Source organism: Ammospiza caudacuta, chromosome 11 (assembly GCF_027887145.1).
Source record: "Ammospiza caudacuta isolate bAmmCau1 chromosome 11, bAmmCau1.pri, whole genome shotgun sequence".
NCBI lineage: Eukaryota > Metazoa > Chordata > Aves > Passeriformes > Passerellidae > Ammospiza > Ammospiza caudacuta.
This window is the reverse complement of record NC_080603.1, coordinates 1,162,294-1,183,466: the sequence shown is the minus strand read 5'-3', so window position 1 is coordinate 1,183,466 and position 21,173 is coordinate 1,162,294. Positions and strand designations below refer to the sequence as shown.

Genomic DNA, 21,173 nt, shown 5'->3' with positions numbered 1-21,173 from the left:
ACCCCAAGAGCAGCCCAGCAACATCCAGCCCCTCTGGAGTCCAACATGTCCCTTCCTCTGCTCCTGAGCCCCCTGGCCATGCTCTCTCAACAACACAGACATTGACCCACCTCTGCAGGAGTAGCTGATGGCCCCTTCTTCTATTGCCATGAAGAGATGGAGCTGACAGCCAATGTCCGGGTGGCAGCAGCAGCAAAGCCCAGCCGGCAGCAGCACTGGCTGAGCTCCATGGCCAGAAGCAGCTGTGGATGCCCACGGTGTGGGCAGGCAGGAGCCAGGCAGGGGCTGCTGTGGCCAGTGGCGGGGTCCCGAGGGCTGGGGGAGCCCAGGGGTCAGGCAGCAGCATGGGGCTCCTTAGAAAAAGCAACCCCATTTTCCTTGTTTTTCAGTATTAGAAATTAGAAATATTTCAAAATAGTTTTCCTGTAGAGACACATCCCCAAATATTTCTTCCCAATTACTATAGTAGTAAAGATTTTTCTAAGTAGTTTTAGAATCCAGGAAAAATGACCTCATTTTGTCTTCACTTTTCATCTTTAGAAATATTTAGAAATATCTTTTGTAGAGAGAAATCCCCAAATGTTTCATTCTTGTTTCCACCACACATCTGTATTTTTGATACTAGTTTTAGAGTTCTGGAAAATATTTTCCCCTTATACATCTGTCCTGGTTTAAGGCAAATTTGGTAAAGAACCTCCAAAGGAGGGCCCCTCCAGAAAGCAGACCCACACGGCCCCTCCCCCCAACCGGTTCGGGAAGAATTCCTCAGAGAGAAGTGGAAAGAACCTGTTTATTTAACAGGTGACAAAATCAGAAAGTCTCTTTCAGGGGTGGTTGCTCTGTTAGTCCCTCCGGTGCTGGGGCAGCTGCTGCAGGCCAAACGGTGCAACCCTCGGTGTTCCCAGGTCCCAGTCCAGAGCAGGTTAGAGATGGTCGAAGAAAAAAGGTGAGGAGAAGCAGTCCAGGAAGGAATTTGGACTGTTTAGCTAGAACTAGCTAATAAGCAGAAGCAAAAGCAAGCAGAAGCGACAGCAGAGAGAGAGCAAGCAAAGCAGAAAGCCAAAAGCAAAAAGTGAAAACAGCCCTATGTACTGCCTGTCTCTGTGTCCCAGATAAGAGAAACCCAAACAAAACTTTCACTCTTCAGAGACAGTCCTAAAGGCACAGAACATATGAATAGGGATACAAGCATCATAACATCACCCCAGGACATTCCACCCTTTATCCCCATATCATCAACATGTTACCACACATCATGCATTATTTATACAAAATTTCCATCTGTTCCCCCAAAATTTACAAGCAATACACATCATGCCCTCTTCACATCCCCACACTGGACCACTGAATCCAGGTCCTATATTACAGAGCTGCAGGATTCCCCCTTTCACTTTAGTCACTTAAAGCTCCATTTATCACTTGCTCAGACCTTTGACACTTACACATTTTCTTCTCCATCTTCCACTTGCCCAGACCTTCAACACTTACACATTTCCTTCTATCTCATGTCTGTATGGTTTAATGTACAGACAATGGCAGTAACATCCAATGAACAGTGATATTGCATATCATTCTTATCCCACAATCAGATCTCCCTGAGGTACACATCGTGTCGTTCCATCTCTTTGCATTATCAACCACATGCAACCTGGTCCCTGAGCAAAGACAACCCCACAAATGGGTTTGTCTGTACTTGAGGCAGAATTGATCCACACAGTCTTCCCTAACAAACCTCTGATATGTACCACTGGGACTTTGTCTCCTTCTGTTATATTCAGGGACTCAGACTGGGAGGGACCTGCTCGGGTGGTGGAACCTCGGGTGTTAACTAACCAGTGGCCTTTGCTAAATGCTGGTCCCAATTTTTGAAAAATCCCCCACCCAAAGCTTTCAACTGAGTTTTTAGTAGTCCATTGTACCTCTCCACTTTTCCTGCAGCTGGTGCATGGTAGGGGATATGGTACACCCACTCAATGCCATGTTCCCTAGCCCAGGTGTTGATAAGACTGTTCTTGAAATGAGTCCCATTGTCGGACTTGATCCTCTCAGGGGTGCCATGTCTCTACAGGACTTGCTTTTCAAGGCCCAGGATGATGTTCCGGGCCATAGCATGAGACACAGGGTAGGTTTCCAACCATCCAGTTGTGGCTTCCACCATGGTCAGCACGTAGCGCTTGCCCTGGCGTGTCTGGGGCAGTGTGATGGAGTCAATCTGCCAGGCCTCCCCATACTTGTAATTGGACCACCGCCCACCGTACCACAGGGGCTTCACTCGCTTGGCCTGCTTGATGGCAGCACACATCTCACAGTCATGGATAACCTGAGAAATACTGTCCATGGTTAAATCCACCCCTCAGTCTCGTGCCCACTTATAGGGGGCATCTCTGCCCTGGTGGCCTGAGGCATCATGGGCCCATCGAGCTAGGAATAATTCTCCCTTATGTTCCCAATCTAGGTCTATTTTGGACACCCCTATCTTTGCAGCTTGGTCTACCTGCTCATTGTTTTGGTGCTCCTCATTGGCCCTACTCTTGGGTACATGGGCATCTACATGGCGGACTTTCACAGGTTGCCTCCCTACCCTGGTAGCAATGTCTTTCCACTCATCAGCAGCCCAAATTGGTTTCCCCCTACGTTGCCAGTTAGCTTTTTTCCACCTCTCCAGCTATCCCCACAGAGCATTGGCTGCCATCCATGAATCAGTGCAGAGGCAGAGCTTTGGCCATTTCTCTCTTTCTGTCATGTCTCGGGCCAGTTGAATAGCTTTGAGTTCAGCAAGTTGGCTTGATCCACCTTCTCCTTAGGTAGCTTGTGCAACCTGTCGTGTGGGGCTCCATATGGCTGCTTTCCACTTCCGGTTCATCCCTACGATGCGACAGGAACCATCAGTGAAGAGAGCGTAGTGTGTTTCCTCTGCTGGCAGTTGGTTATAGGGAGGAGCCTCTTCAGCACGTGTCACTGGTTCTTGTTCCTCTTCATCTGTGACACCAAAATTCTCACCTTCGGGCCAATTTGTAATGACCTCCAAAATCCCAGGGTGATTCAGTTTACCTATAGAGGCGTGCTGAGTGATAAGAGCAATCCACTTGCTCCATTTAGCACTGGTGGCATGGTGAGTGGAAGGAACCTTGCCTTTGAACATCCACCCCAGCACTGGTAGTCGGGGTGCCAGGAGGAGTTGTGCTTCAGTGCCTATTACCTCCGAGGCAGCCTGGACTCCTTCGTAGGCAGCCAAGATTTTCTTCTCTGTTGGAGTATAATTGGCTTCAGACCCTCTGTAGCTTCGACTCCAAAATCCCCATGGTTGACACTGAATCTCCCCAGTCACCTTCTGCCAAAGGCTCCAGGACAAGCCATGGTTCCCGGCTGCAGAGTAGAGCATGTCCTTTACCTCTGGTCTTGTCCTGACTGGGCCAAGGGCTACTGCAGGACGGGACAGGACCAAGGCTTTTTTCTTTCACCAAGCCTGGACAAAGGCAATGTTGCTGCTCAGGGCCCCAGTGGAAATTGTTCTTCTTGCAGGTGAACAGGTAAAGAGGGCTCACGATCTGACTGTACTCAGGAATATGCATCCTCCCAAAACCTATGGCGCCTAGGAAAGCTTATGTCTCTTTTTTATTGGTGGGTGGAGACATTGCTGTGATCTTGTTGATGACATCTGTAGGAATCTGATGCCATCCATCTTGCCACTTCACTCCCAGGAATTGAATCTCACGAGCTGGTCCCTTTACTTTGCCCTTTTTAATGGCAAAACCAGCTCCCAGGAGGATCTGGATGATTTCCTTCCCTTTCTCAAACACTTCCGCAGCTGTGTTCCCACACACAATGATGTCATCAATATACTGCAGATGTTCTAGAGCCTCACCCTTTTTCAGTGCAGTCTGGATCAGTCCATGGCAGATGGTGGGGCTGTGCTTCCACTCCTGGGGCAGTCGGTTCCAGGTGTACTGCACTCCCCTCCATGTGAAGGCAAACTGAGGCCTGCATTCTGCTGCCAGAGGGATGGAGAAAAATGCATTGGCAATGTCTATAATGGAATACCACTTTGCTGCCTTGGACTCAAGCTCATACTGGAGTTCTAGTATATCTGTCAGGGCAGCAGTCAGTGGTGGAGTCACTTCATTCAATGCACGGTAGTCCACAGTCAATCTTCATTCTCCTTTAGATTTTCGCACACGCCAGATGGGGCTATTGAAGGGTGAGTGGGTCTTGCTGACCACCCCTTGGCTCTCCAGCTCTCGGATCATCATATGGATGGGGATCACGGCATCTCGAGTGGTTCTATACTGTCGGCGATGCACTGTGGAAGTAGCAATTAGCACCTGTTCCTCTTCTCCCGTCAGGCATCCTACTGCAGATGGATTCTCAGACAACCCAGGCAAGGTGTTCAATTGCTGGATGCCCTCTGTCGCTACAGCTGCTACCCCAAATGCCTGAGTCCTTTTGGGTCTTTGAAATACCCACTTCAAAGGTAGTCCATGCCCAAAATACATGGGGCCTCTGGGCCAGTCACAATAAGATGCTTCTTCCACTCATTTCCCGTTAGGCTCACGTCAGCTTCCACCAAAGTGAAATCCTGGGATCCCCCTGTCACACCAGAAATAGAAACAGACTCTGTCCCCACATGTCTTGATGGGATTAATGTGCATTGTGCACCAGTATCGACCAAAGCTTTGTACTCTTGTGGTTCCGATGTGTACCTTCTCTCACCACCTGGGAAACGTCTGCCTTGGATACCAGAACCTCTGATCCATACTGCCGAGATTTGGAGAAGGTCTTCTTTAATCCCCTCTCTGAGCTTATTATGATTCTCCTCTATCTTATCCTCTAAGTTCTGCAGACGTGTTTCTACTGCTGCAATTCTGGCACGTGTTGGGCCGTGCACAGCATCTGCATATGCTTGGAGCTTCCTTGCCATGTCCAGCACAGTCTCATCCCTCTCATCCCTCTTCATGATGGCTAAGGCAGAAGCATATTCGTGTGGCCCAAGTCGTACAAGTTTCCACCACATCACAGGCGTGCATGGTACTAAGTCTGGGTTCCTAGTTGTCACATCATCTGAGAAGACAATCTCTGCCACTGCCATTTCTCTCAGGCGCTGGATCCCTTGCTCTATGGTCTTCCACTGAGTTTGTTGCATATAAAGATCATCTGCACACTGGTATCTTTCTGCTACACTGTCCAAGACCCGTGACCAGAGGCTGCGTGGATTAGCCCCCCTCATAATTTCTTGGTCGATGACAGGATCCTGTGACAGGGATCCCAAATGCCTGGCTTCAGTGCCATCCAGAATTGTAGCCTTGCCTGCAGCATCCCAGAGCCAAACTAACCAACTAATTATAGATTCATCAGGTCGTCGGGTGTAATCCTTCTGTAAGCCACGAAGGTCCTTCAGGGAAGAGGACTCAACATTTGCGTCTGATCTTGCACCTGCTGCTTGGACTCCTGATTTTATGTCAGGAGGCACTGAGGTTCCTTCTCCTGTATCACCATCATCATCATCATCCACTGGTCGATTAGTTTTTTCCATGCATTTCCCAATTCTAGTACTGGTAGCAACAGCCATGGGTTTAGATGCTGGCTTAGGCTCACTGTGTGGTTTGGCTGCTGGCTTTGAGCCTGGGCTGTTGGCTACAGCTTGAGTGACTGGGATAGCTGATTTATCTCCCTGCCCCCCTGCCTCTGTCTGCTGCCCTACACTATCTAACAGAGTGTGATAAGCATAGGCCAGGGCCCAGCTTATTGCAATTAGTGTTTTCTCCTTAGAATCATCATGGCACTTCTCTTTTAGGTATTTCCCCACTTCTGCTGCATTCTGAATTTGTTCCTGTGGAAAATCCCAGTCTACAGGATTAGAAAATTCCTTCAGGGCTTGGCCTATATTTTCCCATTTTCCACACCACTCAGGATTTTTCACACCTGCATCTGCTTCGGGGTCAGGGGTCTCACCAGCTCCTCTGGATATCTCAGCCCTCATTCTAGAGAAGCTGCAGACCATTAGAGGAAGCTTACCAATTTAAATACCAGAAAGATGGTCTCTTTAACATTCAGCGGAAACTGAACATTCTCAAAAAGTGACATAACAGATGCAAAGGAGAAGAAGGGAAGGAAAGGCTGGAAAGCCTTATTCTTGGCCCCTCCTCTAACAGACTGAGTGTAATTACTAATAAATTCCCAAAATGTACTAGTGGAATTGGGATGCAGGGCAGGATGAAGAAACCATAAACCATACATATCGTAAACAGAGGCCAGTATCTTTGTAAATGCTTTATAAATCATTGTCACCAAGGCCAGCACAACAGCTATTCCAATTCGTACCCCTCCACCGTAAAAATTACATGTTATGGACAATAATCCTAGTGACCAGAAAGGTATTGAAACCTCAAAAAGGTCTAGAGCCCAGAGCGCCACGAAGGCTTTCACCCCCAGAGACAGTACGTATTCAAGCAGCATGGCTACTAACTGCTTTAACAACAACAAATGCACAATTAATAGAGCTTTTTTCCACATTTTCCAGCCGTGCGTTGAGCGCCAATAGATGTATTTGTCCAGGTTTAGAGCAAATTTGGGGAAGAATCCCCCAAAGGAGCTCCAGTGGGAAAAGCAGATCCAATCGGCCCCTCCCCCCAACTGGTCCAGCAGGAAAAAATACCCCCTTGGAGAAAGGTGGAAAATACTGTTTATTAAACAATAAAACCAAAACAATATCAAACAATGAGACCCCTTGCCACTCTAAAAGAGATGACAAACTGAGAAAACCCCGTCCTCGGGTTGCAGCTCAGTCTCTGATCAGGCCCTCCGGTGCTGGAATTGTCGCAGGCCAGGCCCGGCCCGGTGGGCCACAGCTGCAGCTGTTGGTGCTCCCCTGGGTGTTCATTCCAGAGCAGTTTCAAGAGGTCCAAAGAAAAGGGGAAAAAAAAAAGTCCAGGGAACTTCTTTGCCTCAGCTAGCTAACACTAACTAAAAAAGCAGAAGAGCTCCGTCCCACTGTCTGTCCACAGACAACAACAGTCCAGGAGGAGGAGTGTGGAGGAGTGGAGTGCAGTGTCTGAAAACAAACCGCACGCTTCTTCTCTCCCCACCCTTCACTCTCTGGAACACTCTTAAAAGTGCAAAACTTATTATTCAACATAAACAGAATGAGACGATTGGGGATAAAAGCATCATACAGTCAACCCAGGACAGCAGGTACCCCAAAACAGCCTTGGGTTCCCCCTGGCACCACCTAATCCCCCCTTTGGACACCAGAAAACCTCCCTTGGGAACCCCCAAAAATCCACCATGACCCCCCAAAACCACCAGTATATACAAAACCTCCCCAGGAACCCCTCACAACAGTTTATACCCAGTACTGAGTCCCCATCGTCATCACCCAAGGACTCTAAAACCCTCCTGGGACTTCCAAAATCCCTTGGGACTCCAAACATTCCCAGGATCTCTAACTCCCCCTCCCGGGCTCCAGTGTCTGGAATCAACGGGAGTGGTGTTGCCCTTTTAAGGGCACTTATCATGGGACCCGACCATAGTGGGGGTCCTTAAAGTGGCAATGGTAGAGAGAACCCCAAAAACCACCCTGGGAGGCAAAACATCCCCTGCAGGGGCTTGGAGTGGGGGCCCCATAAAAATGCCTCTTAAAATTGTCATGATCCCCCCTTGAAAGGGGCTTGTGTGGCTGCAGCCCCACAAACACCCTAAAATGGGAAGGAAAAAACACACTTGGAGTGGTGGGATCCCCCAAAAAAAATCTTATAAAAGAAAACCTCCATTGCAAAGCGGCCTGAAGACCCTCAAAGGGCCTTGAGGAGGGACAAGATCATCTCCTCTGCTGGGGCCTCTCCCAGCCAGGAACTCTCCCATTCGCTGCCCTCGGGGCAGCCCCTGAGTCTGTCCAAACACGGGAACTTCGCTGTGTTGAGCCCAGATCCAGAGTCCTGACTCCTGCACGGGGCACAGCAAATCCCTCACTCGCTGCTGTGCATTGTCCCTGCTGAGGCTCAGACACTGGCAGGGCACATTCCCCGCCTGCAGGATTCGTGCCTGACCCAAGCACTGCACTGATGGCTCCAGCATTGCTTTCCAACAAAACCAGGGCAAGGCAAACTGTGCGTAGCTCATGGTATTTTACAGTGTCTAAAACTCGCTAAGTCACCAATCTTAGAGGTGAGATGCATTTGGAACTCATGGCATGGAGAAGTAGTGCAACATGGAAATGGGGAGCATAGAAATAAATAGAGGAAAACATCTCGGATTGTTCCTTTCCATTTTCATTTCACCTCTGGAAAGCTGTTTAACTTCCCCAGGAATCTTCTCCCCAGTCCTGTCTGCCCTTTTCAAGAACCTTTCCTGGAGAACAAGGTGCAGTTTCTGTCACAAGATGTGCCCCCAACTGCAGCTTCTCTTGGCTTTCCACACCATGAGTACAGCACGACTTCTGCAGCAAAGCAAGACAAATGTTTGGATTCCTTGACAACTTGTCCTTTCTTTTCCTTGTGGGCTGGGCAATTGTGCCATTGCTGAGTTTTTCATTGTGCCTGTTCTAACCCAAGAGAACAGGAGGTTTTGTTGGGGACTTGCTGGGGAATGCAAGGCTGATGGAATGCAGAGAAAGAATCTCCAGGACACTGTGGGAGCTCCCTGGGCTGGGCTCAGGTTCCCGCTGGGACTCTGCAGAGAGCTGGGCTCCAAGTGGGATCAGCAGCAGTGCAAAATACCTCCGGGCATCTCCATTTTCTGCTGCTCTGAGGAAGCAATGAAGGCAGTCAATTTCTGGTTTTTCGTTCTCCTGGTGGATTTTTTCATTTGATTTGCCACTCCAGAGGCAATTTCTCTGATGGTCTCTGTAGGTTGATTCTATTTCAACAGCAGCAGCAGCAGGGCGGTGTTTGAGTGCTGCAAAAGTGGTCTGTGAGGCTTTCATTCCCCTCGACTTACTGCTCAAGGACTTGTGAATATTTTAATCTCTGCTAATCATGATGCCTGTGACAAAAACACTGAGTTCACCATCACAAAAGCACAGTGGGTAGCAGTGATTGAAAGAGGCAAGTGCTGTTGTACTGATAAAATTCAGGTGGCAAGCAGAAGAGGGCCAAGAGCAGCCGTGATCTCCAATTGCCAAGGCAAAGGCACCAGCAGCCTCCTGCTGTCAGCTCAGGGTGAGTAAAAGAGCGTTGAAAACAGCGCTGGAGCCCGATCCTTTCTTCTTCTGAGGGCTGGCTCAGGGCAGCACAGGCGGGCCCTGAGCAGTCAGGGCTGTGTGTGGGTGATGGCTGCTCTAATCCAGAGCTGAGCTGGAAAAAGCCCTTGGGAGCAGAGGCAGGAGCAGGCGGGAAGGGGCCGGCGCTGCTGCTGCTCCTGGCCGGGAGCCCCGGCTGGGCCGGGCCGGCGCCCCCTGCGCTGCGGCTGCTGCTGCTGCCAGAGCCGGGCGGGACTCGGGGACAGGGAACGGACACGGGGGGACAGCAAAGGCCGGGCGGCTGCAGGGATGATGGTGCTGGGGCCAGCGCCAGCACAGAGCTTCAGCCCGCAGTTAACCCCGAGGGAAATGCTGGGGAAAGGCTCCATTTCAGCCTTTCTGCACTCGTGGCTGTGAAGGGACTGAAATGAAAGGAGAACAACCAGGCCCGACCCCTCCTCCTCTGGGAGGAGCCCCGCGTCTGGGGCTGTGAGGGGCCGTGAGGGGCCGTGAGGGGCCCTGAGGGGCTGTGAGGGGCTGTGGGCGACTGTGAGGGGCCATGAGGGGCTGTGAGGGGCCCTTGCCCTCCTATGGAGAACTGTCATTCTTGTCCAGGAACCCATGGCTGAAACGGAATTCCACCCTAAAACTCCCCATATATCCAGGGGCTGCTTTCAGACAAAAGCTGCAACGACGGACAGGTATGGCTTGCCTTGGCCTCTGGGGACTGCTTCTCATGTGCCTTCAAAACCCTGGAGTTCTGTTGTTTCCTTCCTATAGAAAAGAACTGTCCCCATTGTCCAGGCACTCTTGGTCTCAGGCACTTGAGCACTATACTGGGATGCAGTTTGACAAGAAAGTCTCATAGATATGTATGCTTGGCTGAAAGATTTTTGAATATAATGTCTGAAGAAGAATAGAAATTTAAGCAAGTTTTGATAGAAAAGAAAAGAATGGATGAGCCAGTCTTTTTGGATAGCTAAGAAGGCAAAGTGTATGTTAGTTAGAAGGGGTTTTTATGACTTAGAGCAAAGATAAACCCACTTCAAACAAGAATATGTTTTTACCAAGCAGAAAGAGAGCACAGGCAAACAAGTCAGCAAATTTTGCAAGTAGAAAAAAGGTCTCAGAATTTTCCACTGCAAGAAAACTGGAAAACAATTTTTAGCTTAAACTGTAATGTACTAACTTTTAGTGATTGGAGAATAGTAACATGAATATGGTAATTATAGTAGTTATGGTTGGCTATAGGTAAAAGTTAAGGTATAGATTAGTTCTACTGTATTAAGATGCTCAGCAAGGAAAGGTATATAATGCATTTGTAACCTAAACTAAGGGTCCCCAGGCCTGCAGCTGGACCTGACAGCTGCAGCACAGCTCTGTCACCCACAACCCTGGACTGCTGTATCACCTTGGAAACAATAAACTGCATTTTGAAGAGCCACCTGGAGTCCCACATCCCTCATTTCGGCTCTCACAAACTGGTGTTTCCCAGAACTGCCAGTGCCCAGATCCAGAAATTTCCTGGTGCTGGTGCAGCCCAAGTGCAGCAATTTGCAGGCAAAAAACCCCAAAATCTGGCAATTTTCCACTGCTGGCTCTGTTGCTGCCCAGACCTGGAGTTTCCCAGCACTGCCATTGCCCAGATGCAGAAATTTCCCAGTGCTGGCAAAGCCCAAGTGCAGCAATTTGCTGGCACAGAAATCCAAAACCTGGCAAATACCTGGGGCCGGCACCACCCAGATCTGGTGTTTTCCAGCATTGCCATTATCCAAACATGGCAATTTCCTGGTGCTGGCACAGCCCAATTCCAGCAATTTGCTGACAAAGAAAGCCTAAATCAAGCAAATACCTGGATTTAAAAGGTATTTAAAGCAACCCAATCTCATGTTTGCTGACGACGCCAGTGCCCAGATCCGGAATTTTTCAGATGCCTGCACAGCATAATTCCAGCAATGTGCTGGCAGAGAAGGTTCGCATTTGGCAATTTCCGGGTGCCGGCACATTCCCCACCCAGATCTGGTGTGCACTGGCACTGCCAGTGCCCACATCTGGCAATTTCTCGGTGCCAGCAAAACCCAAAAGCAGCAATTTTCTGGCAAAGAAAGCCCAAACTTGGCAGCGCCCAGATCTGCTGCGTTTGGGTTGGTTTAAAAGAATGAGACCTCGGCTTAAGGCTGTGGGAAAACCCTCTTTAGGGTGAGCAGGAGCTCCCGCCCATAATCCTCTTGTTCAGTTATGCAGATTGTTACTAGAAAGTTCTGAGTTCTCTTTGCTACCATTGGTTACTTTTTGCTGCAAAATTGTAATATTCTTAATCGTTCCTTCCTCTTGGATCCTTCCCTCAGATCCCACCTTAACTCCTCCCCATAAATAAATGTATAAATATTCCTGCTAGACCCTGGACCCAGGCCTTTTTCTGCTTCGCTCTCTGTACTGTGCATGCCATCCTGTTTGTTGTGTTTGCCTTCAGTAAAGTTCTGTTTCCAGACAACCAGATGAAAGCAGTCTCTGTCTGTAAAGTGGCCAGAGCTGGTTCTCTGGGAAACCACTGGTCAACGGTCCAGACGAGGACCAGAAGCTTTCACTGGTGTTTGCTGGCACTGCCAGTGCCCTGATCTGGAAATTTCCCTGTTCCAGCACCACCCGTGTCCAGTAATTTGCTGGCACAGAAAGCTAAAACCTGTGGCAGCTTCCTGCTACTGGGTCTGGTACCACCCACATCTTGTGTTTGCTGCATCAGTACCCAGATTTGGAAATTTCCCGGTGCCAGCAGAGCCCAAATCTGGCAGATTTCTATCCCTGGCAATGACACCGTCCAGCTCTGGTGTTTGCTGGGACCGCCAATGCCCAGATTTGGAAATTTCCTAATGCCTTCACAGCCCAGGTCTAGTAATTTGGTTTTAGCTAGCTTAGGAAGAGAAGTTCCTCGGACTGTGGCTTCCTTTTTTCTTGGAACTGTTTAAACCTGCTCTGGACTGAAAACCAGACAAACACCGGCAGCTCACACCTGTGACCCACCAAGGTCTGGGACGCTGCATTCCAGCACCAAAGGGACTTAGAAGAGATCGAGTGAGCCAACTGCAACCCACAAAAAGGACTTTCTGAATTTGCCATCTCTTCAGCACTCTCCGAGGTTTTATTTAATATTATTCATTTTTCATGCTTGTGAATACTTCACTTGTTAAATAAACTGGGTTTTTTTCACTTTTCTCAAGGGAAGTCTTTTCCTGACTAGTAGGGGGAGAGGCCGCTTGAACTTGCTTTCTAGACAGACCCCTTTTGGAGATTTCCTCACAAAATTTGCCCTAAGCCAGCACAAACTGTCATCATGAAAATTTCACCAGTGGCCTGATTTCCTGGTGGCAAATCTTGCGACAGAAGCTTGACCTTGTTCTCCATGAGAGATTCTTGGGAAGAGCAGACAGGAGAAGATTCCTGGAAAACTGAAACAGCTTTCCAGAAGTGAAATGAAAATGAAAGAAACAATTCAAGATGTTTTCCTCTATTAATTTATATGCTCCCCTTTTCCATGTTGCACTGCTTCTCCATCCCAGTAATTCCAGATGCACCTCACCTCGAAGACAGGTGACTTAGAGATTTTTAGCCACTCTAAAATACCATGAGCCAGACGCAGTTTTCCTTCCCCTGTTTTTACTGGAAAGCAACATGGAGATGAAAGTGCAGTGCTCGGGTCAGGTAGGAATCCTACCCCAAGGGAAGGTGGCCCGGCAGTGTCTGACCCTCAGCAAGGACAATGCACAGCAGCAAGCGAGGGGATCGCTGTGCCAGTGTGCAGGAGTCAGGGCTCTGCATCCGGGCTCACGGCTGCAAAGTTCCCGTGTTTGGGCAGACGGAGGGGCTGTCCCCGGGGCGCGCGGGGCTCGAACGTGGGGCTCGTGGGGCGAGCAGGGAACGGACACGGGGACGAACGGCCCCGGTGCTTCAGTTGCAGCGGCGGCAGCGGCGGCAGCAGCAGCAGCGGCAGCAGCAGCGGCGGCAGCAATAGCGGCAGCAGCAGCAAAGCAGATAGTTTCGAATAGTCTTTCTCTCTCTCTTTCTCTCTTTCTCTTTGTCCCTTTCCCGCTGTCGGGCACCCGTCTCTCGGGGTCCCTAGCCCGACGTCCCTCTCCTCTCCCCGCCTCCCTCTCCCCTGCAGGGCCGGGCCATGCCCCCGGCCCGCCCCCGGCCCCGGGCGGGGCTGCCCCGTGCCCGGCCCCGGCCGTCCCGCCGCGGTCTCGCCTCCGCCCGGCTCTGGCCGTACTGGCGGTGGCGCTGCCGGGCGGGAATCAGTGCCGGGGGCCGGGGCGGCATCGCTGCGCTTTGCCTTCGCCTGGCCCGAGCCCGGCCCCGGACCCGAGGCAGGGTCCAGTCCCGGCCCCGGCCCGGGCTCCTCCCGGCGCCCGCGGAGCACACACGCGGCGCGGCCGCTCCCGCCGCCTCCGCCGCGGCTTCCCCGGCCCGAGCTCCGCCGCTCGGCAGCGCGGCCGCCGGCCCCGAGCCTCCCGTGCCGCGTTCCCGAGAACGAACGCCCGGGCATGGCCGGCCCGGGGCGGGTGAGAGGCGCTCGGGGGCCGTTGCTGGCCCCGAGCCGAGCACTGACCGCCGCGTCCCGCCCGCAGGGAAGGCGCAGGAGGCCCTGCAGGAGCTGGTCGGCGTGGAGGACGAGGAAGAAGGCCCTGGTGCTGCTCCAGCACAGGAGACCGAAGAGGTCGTGCCGTTCCAACCACCGCAGGAGGGTGAGTGGCTGAGCTGGGCTGTAGGGCTGGAGCCTGCAGCTAACTTGGCCCTATGCCATGCCATGCCATCCCATCCCATCCCCTGGAGAAATGCCCACGGACGGGATGGAAGAGGGGCCTGGCAGACACCCCACAGTGGCCGTGCTTCATCCCCTGGAGCATCCCGGGGCTCTCCCTGCCTGGGCAGCGCAGGTCTGGGCCATGCTCTCCGGCCTCTCCCGCAGCCCCTCAGCTCTGGCTGCGCTCACTGTTTGCCAGATGCAGCCCTGGAGCGCACACAAAAGCAGGAGCGCACCCGTGGCCGCTTCCGAAGAACAGCGCAGGTACCTGCAGCCACCCCCACCTGGGCTGGGCCTGCTGTCCCTGCTCAGCCCGTGTGGAGCACTCCATGCAACATCCCCAGCTTCTTGCCCATCTGCTACAGATGGTGTGCAAATTCATGAAAAGGATTCGGGAGGAAGAGACCAGCGTCATGGGCACCGTGGTCAGAGCGTACCCTCCCATCTTCAAAACCAACACCAGTGCTGCCCTGCTGGATATGCTTGTGGAGGAGGGTCCTTCCAGTCCAAAGCAAGTAAGCAGCTTGTGGCCTGGCGTCCATCCTCCCAGCAATTGCTTGGCCTCCCAAGCCACGCCTGCTGCACACTGTAAGCCTTGAGGCCATGGCAGTGTGGTGGCAAGGGAAGCACTTTTCTGGGGCAGCTGGGCACATGACTCCCTCTGGCAGCTTTCCAAGTCTCCCCGGCCTTCTCCAGGTGCCCGCCATGGTCAGGTACATCCACCAGTGGCTCGTGGCCAATGAGTTTCCTGAGTACAACCTGCACAGGCCCCTTCTGGATCTCACAGAGGCACAGCCCACAGATGTGGTGATGGCTCTCCTGCGTGTGGCCCCATCATGTGACAGGTACAGGGCCCACGGGCCCACAAGGCTCAGGGCTCAGCAGCCCATCACTCTGTACAGCCTGTCCCAGTGGTCTGACACACAGAGAATTCCAGGGCTCTCTGGCTCCTCCCTTTGCCAGTCCCCAGCATGCTGCCATACTCCCTCCCTGTTCCTCAGGGGCCAGTCCCCACGGGGCTGGGCTGCCTGTGTGCTGAGGGCCAGTGGGCAGAGGCAGAGCTGGCAGCCAGCTCAGCTCCCCGCTGCGGCCCAGGCCACAGTGCTGTGTCCCAAACCCCCCTGAGACAGAGCTCTAACCCTACAGAGCTGCTTTGACCATGTGGAAGAGCATCATGTGCTCATGCAGGACTGCAGAGACGGCCATGCTCATACTCCTTGACGTGCTGGCCAACTGGCCAGAGCACAGCACATGCACCACCGATGGGGACCACACGGCTGTCCTTGCCCTGGCTGTGAGTTTCTGCAACTGGCCTTTGCTCAGCCCAAGCTCACCTCTCCATCAGGTCTCCATCCTCCCTCCACCACGGTGTCTCACTGCCTCTCCCTGCTAGGCTGAAACCTGGCCCAGGGGCAGCTTCAGAGCCACCAGGCCCCGTGCTCCCCCTGCATCTCCGCTGGCCTCTCCCTGCCACGCTTGGGCCCTGCCACATGGACACCTCGGCACTGAGCTCGGGCTGCTCTGTCCTTTGCAGGCAACTGTGGTGATGTGGAAGATCCTCCAGATGCCCTGCGTCCCACATGTGGTGACCGTGCATTTCCCCTGCCTCTTTGTGTATCTGCTCTTCCAAGTGCTCTTCAGCACCTTAGATATGCCAGAGGCGGCCAACACCTGCTGGAAGGGATGTCAGCAGCAACATGGCCTTGCCACCAGCCCCAGCAGGTGCTGCATGCAAGTCCTCCTGTCCCTGCCACGTGCCCAGGGCAGGAGCCAGTGCTCCCAGCATGACCTGGGCTTTTCTCTGCACACAGCTTTGCAGAGCAGACCCTGAAGGCCCTGCTCTGCCGACTGCACTATGAGGATGTGGTGGTGGCAATGGAAGACAAGCATGGCTGGGACATGCTGCTCTGTGCTGACACCCACCACTGTGCTGTGGGCATGCTGGCCAGGTGAGACCCCCTGCTCCCCAACTGCCCCTGGCATTTGTGCCCTGTGCCTGGGGTGCCCCACACAGTGGGGCCCGAGGTCTTGGGCCACAAGGCCTTGTCACCAAGGGACGGCCAAGGAGACTGCAAAAGGCTGGGAGAGGGGCGTGCCCAAGAGCAGCCACCTCCCAGAGGGCCTGGCTCCCCCTTGCTGGGTGCTGGGGAAAGGCCAGACCTCTGTGAGTCAGTCCTGGGAGAGCTTTAGCCCTGCTGCCTCAGGGTTTTGCTTGCGATTTCCTCCTATCAGAGAAATGCACCACACATCTGAAGCCTTGTGTTCCACAATTGCATTCCACCTGCTCGGGCTGCTCAGCAAAGACACGCCATGCCGGGATTTGGTGGCCATGGCGTTCCTTGTGGAGGTGAGGCTGAAGGCCAGCGCTGCCTGGCTGAGCTGCCTCCCGGCTGTGTGCCCTCTCACGGCCGCAGCTGCCCAGGACGGTGCCCATGCCCTGTGCTGCTGCCTGGGCCCGGCCCTGTGCGGCTCCCCCGTCACTGGCCTCGTGCCTTTCAGATCCTGGACTGCCTGGACTTGAGTGAATGCCGTGACAGCGTCCTGGAGGTCATGTCCAAGAAGCTGCAGAGCGAGTGCAGGGAGATGCGTCGCTTGGCCCTCAGAGGCCTCCTGGTGCTTGGCACCAGTGTCTCGGTGAGAAGAGGGCAGCAGCTGAAGCCATGCTGCCAGCGTGGGAATGGGCAAGGCAGTCGCTTGGCCTTGCCTGGCCTTGGGGTGCTGAGGCAGCTGCTCCCAGCTGTCCTGCCTCCCGCTTCAGCTGCTCCAGTGCTTTGGCACAGGCCTTTGGCCTCTGGGCCCTGTGGCAGCAGGATGGCCTTTCACACACGCATTTTCCACGCAGGCCGCAATAAGAATGTGGAGCTTGCATGAAAGGCTCGTGGAGCTGCTGCAGGAAAATGACAGCTGTGCCAGAAGCTGCCCCTCGGTCTCAGAGGAATTTAGGCCTCTCTGCAGAACCTGTTGTGCTTTGAGGCAGTGCGGCAGCGCTCAGGGAGTTCCTGCTGCCTGTGAGGGTGGCTGGACCTGGCTTGGCTCTGCCTGGGCTGCCTTCTGTGCCAAAGACAAAAGCAGAGATTGTTTCTGCTTGAGCAGAAGGCTGGCACCTAGCAAGTGACTAGGCTCCAGGGAGCTCTCTGGCCCCAGCTGTTTTCGGGCTCCTGTTCTTACTCCTTCTCCGGCTCAGACACTTTGTGCCCCTGGCAGTGGACCTGCCAGTGATGGTGGGTGTACCTGCAGAGGCTGCAAAGGCCCTTGGTGACCTCTTAGGGCCCCCTTCTTAAGAGCTCCTCATTTGGGCTTATGGCATGGGATGCAGTGCTTGAAGGAAATCAAGGCCTTCTTGGAAAGGCCACCTGATGCAAGGTGGAGAAGATGGCCCTCCCACTTGCTGGTCTCAGCAGCTGGAAGCCAAGAGACCGCAAAGGGTCCAGAGCTGCCGGCAGCGGGGCTGCCTTTGGGAGGCTCTGGGCAGCAGCGTCTCTGTGTGCGAGTGAGCGCCCTGCACTGCTTTTGTCTTTCAGGGAGCATTGTGAGTGTGGGCCAGGCAACGAGCAAATACACGGCACTTGAAGAACTGGGATGAGGGTAAGCGTGGCGTCGGCTCCTTTTACAAAAGTGTGAGCCAGGTCTTTGGCTGGTGCAATATCAAGCGTGAAGTCAGGCAAGCTCCAATCATGGTCAAGCTCTGGCTTGACCTCCTGTTGCCTGCCTGGACTGCTTGGTCCAAGCAATCTGAAGGCCTCATCAAAGACAAGTTGATGCTGGCATTGTCTTGCTTTCAGCAATGAGGAGAAGGACGTGGGAAATCCCCTACCCCTGCAGCTTTCTGGCCTGAAAGAGCACCTTGCCATTCAAGAAATGTCAGATTCTCAAGGACAGTCTTCTGACTTTAATTTTTCTCACTTTTTTGACACACACATGCATACACACCCGCACAAGGAGGAGAGTTCCCCTTAGGTTTGGAAATGACCTGGCTGAGCCTTGGAGGTTTCCAGCGGCCCTTGGTCTTCATGCTGCATCTTAGTGTTCCCTTGGGCAGCCTGCCCCGCAAGGCAGAGGGCTCGCGGGCTGACGTGCTGTTGGCCGAAGAGACGCCGCAGCCAGGCATTTTCTAAGGAAGGCGTGCAGGCAGCCTGGGGAGATCTGCTGCCTAGGCTTGATTCCAGTGCCAAGGGCTAAAGGGCTCTTTCGTCTGCTTTTGTCTTTCCAGGGGATTTGGAGCTGTTTATAGAGCCCTTGACACCAGCAGCGGACAACAGGTAAAGTGCCAACAGCCCCATGCCATGTTGCAGCTCTGGAGCACTTTCCCCACTGCTGTGAGCTCTCCCTGGAGGTTTGGCTGGCAGGCCCATGTCTGCAGCAGAGGCTGTTCCTCTAAAGTACAGTCTAGGCTCAGGGGGCAGAATGCATTTGGGATGGCCTTTGGTGCTTCTGCTAAGCTCTGCTGTCTAGTGACAAGGCACTTTGGCCCTGCCCACTGCCTCATTGCACCAGCACTCGCTCCGTGCTCCTTGTGATCTTGAGCAGGGTGCGTCTTCTCAAGGGAATGGTGGCCAAGGTCATTTCAGGTGGCAATCAAGATCATGTCACTTGAGGAGGGGATGTCCGAGGAGCTGGCTGCCAATGAAATCCTGGCCATGAGGGACAACAGGAGTCCCAATATTGTTGCCTACTTAGACAGATTGGCGTATTCTCGTGTCAGCGTAGCTTTAGCTAGTGCAAGCCCCAAGAGACAATGCCCTTTGGTCACCGGCAGAGAAGGGAGCTGGTGATGATTTCTCTGCTGGTCTCCAGAGCATGGGAGGAGGTGGAGCTGGTGTTCAATAACCTCTTGTGGCACACGTAGCTTGGAGAGCAGGCTCTGGGGTGACTGAGGCTGTGCCCATTGCTGTCTCTCCATGCTGTGGTTTTCTTCTTTCAGCTACCTGATGGATGCAGAGCTTTGGCTGGCCATGGAGTTCATGGATGGTGGCACCTTGTTTGATGTGCTCGGGGCAGTGTACCTGGAGGAAGGACAGATAGGCACTGTCTATCAGGAGGTGAGGGATCCCACTTGTGCTTCCCCGAGCCTGCCCAGGATGCCGCTTGCCAGCTGGAGGTTAAGGAGAGCCGAGATTTCTTGCTCTCACCTTTCCTTTGCTGCTACTGCTGATGTCACGACACACAGGAGAAGAAAGAGCATGGGAAGTGAACTGCCTGCCACTGTCCCCGCACTCCTCAGGCTCTGTTCTTGCACTCTTCCATCCTGTCTGTCCTGTGGCACTGGTGCTCGCTCATTCACTTGGTTTCACTTGCTTCCTCTTCTCAGCTTTGCCTGGCAATGTTTTCCTGGAGCCTGTCTGTCTGTCCTACATTCCTTGCCACTGGAAGGCAGCATGCAGGTGGCAGAATTTCAAGCTAAGGGAGAGGAGCTGGCGTTAGCTTCAAAGGATAGCATTGCAGCCCCGATGGCGATGGATTCTGGAACAGCTCTAAGGTGCTGCTTCCTCCTCTGCTGCCACTAGGCTTCCCCAAAAATTTTTGCCATGCTGCCTCCCAGCCAAAGGTGACGCGCTTCCTACCGAAGGCCGGTGGAACTTTTGGAAGCCCAGATGCCTTTGCTTGGAAATCGAGAAAAAACTTCCAAGAGTGTTGAAGCAGCAAGCTCTTCTTGGTGACAGCACCATGATGCTGCGCCCTCGCTCACAGTTGCCTGAGAAAGCCGTCAATCCCATCGAGCTCTTTCCTTTCTGGTGGGATGAAATCAGATCGTGCACGTTAACTTTCCCTCCCTCCTTTTTCTCTCTCAGTGCCTGCAAGGACTGCATTTCCTTCATTCCCGCCAAGTCATCCACAGACACATCAAAAGCAACAACGTCCTTGTGGGCATGGATGGATCTGTCAAGTTGGATGGGTATCCCTGCTGGGCTGCAGCATTTCCAGCACATGCCATGTGCTTGCATTTTGGTGAGTGCCGCTTGGGCAGAAGCGCCGCTTGGCCAGTGCGTGAATGGTGAGGGTGTTTTGGAAGTGGCCAATGCCCTGTTTGCCTGGCTCCAGGCACGTGAAAGGAGAGCTGAGCTGCTTTTTCAGCTCGATTCAGCATGGCCTGGTCAGGCTTGGAGTGGGCAATGGTTTTGGCCGCTTTGCCAGTGGTAGCTGGCTTTGACAGACTTTGTTTTTGTCCTCAGGTGACTTTGGCCTCTGTGCTCAGCTCAGCCCTGAGCCCAACAAGCGCAGCTCCAGCGTCAGCACTCCCAGCTGGATGGCACCGGAGGTGGTGAGAGGAGAAGCCTATGGCCCCAAAGTGGACATCTGGTCCCTGAGGATCATGGGGCTGGAAATGGTGGAAGGGGAAGCTCCTTACGAGGGGGAAGCCCGTCTCAGGGTAAGGTGCAGCTTAGCAAGAGGGCTCTGTGTGGAGAGAGCTGATGTGGCTAGCAAAGGAGCAGGTGCAGTGTCCTCTTGCATCCTTTTGCTGTAGGTTTATGAACTGATAGAAAGGAACGGGCCCCCAAAACTGCAGAAGCCCAGGCACCACTCAGCTCTCCTGCATGACTTCCTCCGCTGCTGCCTGCAGGCAGACAAGGACAGGCGCTGCTCTGCCCAGGAACTCCTGCAGGTAAGAAAAAGCAAAGGGGCAAAAAGCCCTGTCAGCTGAGGACACCTGCATGAAGGGATGAGGAGGAGTGTGGGCCACGTGGCACAGACAGCTCCCAGGACAGGAAGGCGCAGGGAGACACGCTGCCCTCGGTGCTCTTTGTGTGTCTTCCTGGTAGCCAGGGAATCCTGCATGAGCCCGTGAGGGTAGGATCCTGGAAAGTAAGAGTTCCTTTCTTTGTTCTTTATCCTCTGGGCAACATCCCTTTGTGACCTCAGGCAATCCTGCCTCCAGTCTGGCTGCTCTGATCATTTCAGCCAAGCAAGTGCAGGAAGACTGGAGAGGAGACACCTGCGCCTGAGGAGGCCCTTATGCCCCGCCAGCCAAGAGGAGGGACTCAGCACTGGTGAGGCCTCACCTGGAGTATTGTGTCCAGTTCTGGGCCCCTCATTTTAGGAGGGACGTTGAGATGCTTGAGTGTGTCCAAAGGAGAGCAACGAGGCTGGTGAGGGGCTTGGAACACAAGCCGTATGAAGAACGACTGAGGGAGCTGGGGTTGTTCAGCCTGGAGAAAAGGAGACTCAGGGGTGACCTTATAACCCTCTTCAACTTCCTGAAGGGTG

The 21,173-nt window shown here is 53.3% G+C and overlaps 2 pseudogenes; one reads left to right on the top strand and one right to left on the bottom strand.

The window, feature by feature from the left end:
- The window catches only part of LOC131562396 (zinc finger protein 721-like), a 277,587-nt pseudogene that overhangs the window by 243,815 nt on the left and 12,599 nt on the right, over positions 1-21,173 (bottom strand).
- LOC131562617 (serine/threonine-protein kinase PAK 3-like) lies at positions 13,711-20,911 on the top strand (annotated as a pseudogene).